The sequence below is a fragment of the Bos indicus genome, chromosome 22 (assembly GCF_029378745.1).
Source record: "Bos indicus isolate NIAB-ARS_2022 breed Sahiwal x Tharparkar chromosome 22, NIAB-ARS_B.indTharparkar_mat_pri_1.0, whole genome shotgun sequence".
Taxonomy (NCBI): domain Eukaryota; kingdom Metazoa; phylum Chordata; class Mammalia; order Artiodactyla; family Bovidae; genus Bos; species Bos indicus.
This window is the reverse complement of record NC_091781.1, coordinates 14615348-14618381: the sequence shown is the minus strand read 5'-3', so window position 1 is coordinate 14618381 and position 3034 is coordinate 14615348.

Sequence of the window (3034 nt, the reverse complement as noted above, 5' to 3'; positions counted from 1 at the left end):
ATTCTAAAGTCAGGCGCCACCCTCTGAAAGCATTAGATAAAGTTGCATTCCTATAGGGCAAAAGTGTGGTGGGCTATAACAAGAAAAGAATTAACTCAAGGGTCCAAGGTTACAAACACTAAAGCTACTACTTACATTCCTATACACCAATTATATTAATCAATACACTCCCAGGGACACAGTAGGTAAGGGATATGGAAACTTGGCAGCAAGCATTAGCTCAACAAAGAAATCCTCTACTAGTTCTAATCTAACAATTTTAACTCTCTGAGAAGCTCTGCATTGTTAGAATACCTTAAGCTTCCCATGCCTCTCGTGGTTGGGAGGCTGTGAATCCGAACAAACCTGTCAGGCAAGCTAGAAAGTCATCAGAGGGGTTTGAATTGAAACACTCCTATTATGCCCAGGAGACTTATTAACTAGAGTCTTAAGTTGATTTTCTTACAGAGAAAGGTGGTCGGGGATAGCCCCCCGTTAATGTCAGAAGAGTTGGTGAAAGTTGTGAAATAGTAAAACAGACAGATTTTGGTTTTGGGGTAGATGCTCGGGCAGGTCCAGGGGGCGTCTCGAGTTCTGATTGCCTTTGCATGTCAGATCCTCTCCCCATGACCTTTGTCATTGGTGGAACTCCCGTGCTGGCTTCCGGCATCTGACACTGTTTCCTCATCCATTTGCCATGAAGTGAAGGGACCGGATGCCTTAATCATAGTTTTCTGAATGTTGAGCTTTAAGTCAACTTTTTCACTCCTCTTTCACTTTCATCAAGAGGGTCTTTAGTTCTTCTTCACTTTCTGCCATAAGGGTGGTGACATCTGCATATCTGAGATTATTGATATTTCTCCTGGCAATCTTGATTCCAGCTTGTGCTTCTTCCAGCCCAGCGTTTCTCATGATGTACTCTGCATATAAGTTAAATAAGCAGGGTGACAATATACAGCCTTGACATACTCCTTTTCCTATTTGAAACCAGTCTGTTGTTCCATTTTCCAGTTCTAACTTTTGCTTCCTGACCTGCATATGGATTTCTCAAGAGGCAGATCAGGTGGTCTGGTATTCCCATTTCTTTCAGAATTTTCCACAGTTTGTTGTGATGCACACAGTCAAAGGCTTTGGCATAGTCAATAAAGCAGAAGTAGATGTTTTTCTGGAACTCTCTTGCTTTTTCGATGATCCAGCAGATGTTGGCAATTTGATCTTTGGTTCCTCCGCCTTTTCTAACACCAGTTTGAATGTCTGGAAGTTCACAGTTCACAGACTGTAGAAGCCTGGCTTGGAGAATTTTGAGCATTACTTTACTAGCGTGCGAGATGAGTGCAACTGTGCAGTAGTTTGAGCATTCTTTGGCATTGCCTGTCTTTGGGATTGGGATGAAAACTGACCTTTTCCAGTCCTGTGGCTACTGCTGAGTGTTCCAAATTTGCTGGCATATTGAATACAGCACTTTCACAGCACCATCTTTTAGGATTTGAAATAGCTCAACTGGAATTCCATCACCTCCATTAGCTTTGTTCATAGTGATGCTTCCTAAGGCCCACTTGACTTCACATTCCAGGATGTCTGGCCCTAGGTGAGTTATCACACCATCATGATTGTCTGGGTCACTGGCAACCACTAAAACTCTGAAAAAAGGCCACTAAAACTCTGGAAAAAAAAAAAAAAACTAAAACTCTGGCTGTCTTCTCTCTTGTCTAGTCCGTCCATGATGAACATGGGAGTAAGGTTGGTTTTCTCTGTAGCACAGAGTGAGAAGCAGCCATTTCACTGAGGATGCAGATCTTGGAAAGTTTTACTCCTCAAAAAGGGTATCAGGGCAATTCTGCCTTCTAGAGCTTCATTTCCCTGAGTGGTGGCCCTGATCCAGAGCAGGCTCATTTGCTTTGCTGTGCTCTCTCTCCACAATTCCTTTATTCATCCCGTGGAGGGGGTTTTATCCCATTTCACAGAGGGCTAAGGGTAAGTGATAAATCAGCTCTGGATGTGTGCAGTTTGAGGTGACCTCTAATGGAGATGTTGAAGTTTGTGGCTGGCTCTTTGATTGGAAATCAGGGCCAAGGGCTGGCAATATAAACTTCACAAAGCATCACTTGTGGAAAATGGCATTATCCTTGAAGCTACTTTGTCACCCTTTCACATCCAATTCATCACCAAGTCCTATTGATTTTGCTTCTACATTTCTCTGCAGACTGCCCAGTTCTCTTCTGCTTCACACTGTTCCAGCCTAAATTCTAGCTTCATCTTCTCTTGTCCAGACAACTGCATTGACTTCCCAACTGGCCCTACCACAGTTTCCAAGAGCCATCTCCATTTTGATCTTAATATCAGCAGCCAAAGTGGTTTTTACAAAATATAAATCAAATCAGTTTTCACCTGTACCAAATTCTACTATGGCCTCCAATACCTTACATGATCTTACCTCTTCTATTCTCTAGTGGCTTTTACTCTACTTCTTTACTCTCTAAACTCTGAGTTTATTTTTCCTCTTTGGTGGCAAAATGTACATAACATAAAACTTACCATTTTCACCATTTTTAAATGTACAGTTCTGTGATATATAGTACATTACATTGTTGTGCAAACATCACCACTATCCGTTTCCAGAACTTTTTCATTTTCCCCAAGTGAAAGCCTGTGCCTATTAAACAACTCCCCACCCACCTCCCCTCACCACTCCCCAACCCAGGGTTGGTTTTCATCTTTCAAGGAGCCCTGCTATAGTCCACACAGAGTTCTTTATACATCTGTCTGTCTGAAGCACTCTTCCTCCCTTTGCCTAGTTAGCTATTACTCATCCAGTGTCAAGGAAGCCCCCCTGAACCACCAAATCCAGGCCAGAAGCTCCAGTAAACCCTTTCAAAACCCGTGCTCCTCTCCGGTGAGTACATAGCTCAGTTTGTACTTAAACATGTGTTGTATATTGCAGTATGGGTGCTGTCAGTCTTCTCTCTCCTCTTAATATAGATTTTAGTATCAGAAGTTACTCGTTTTGTCCGCAGTTCCTGACATAGTGTCTGGTTCGCAGCAGGTGCTTACGATT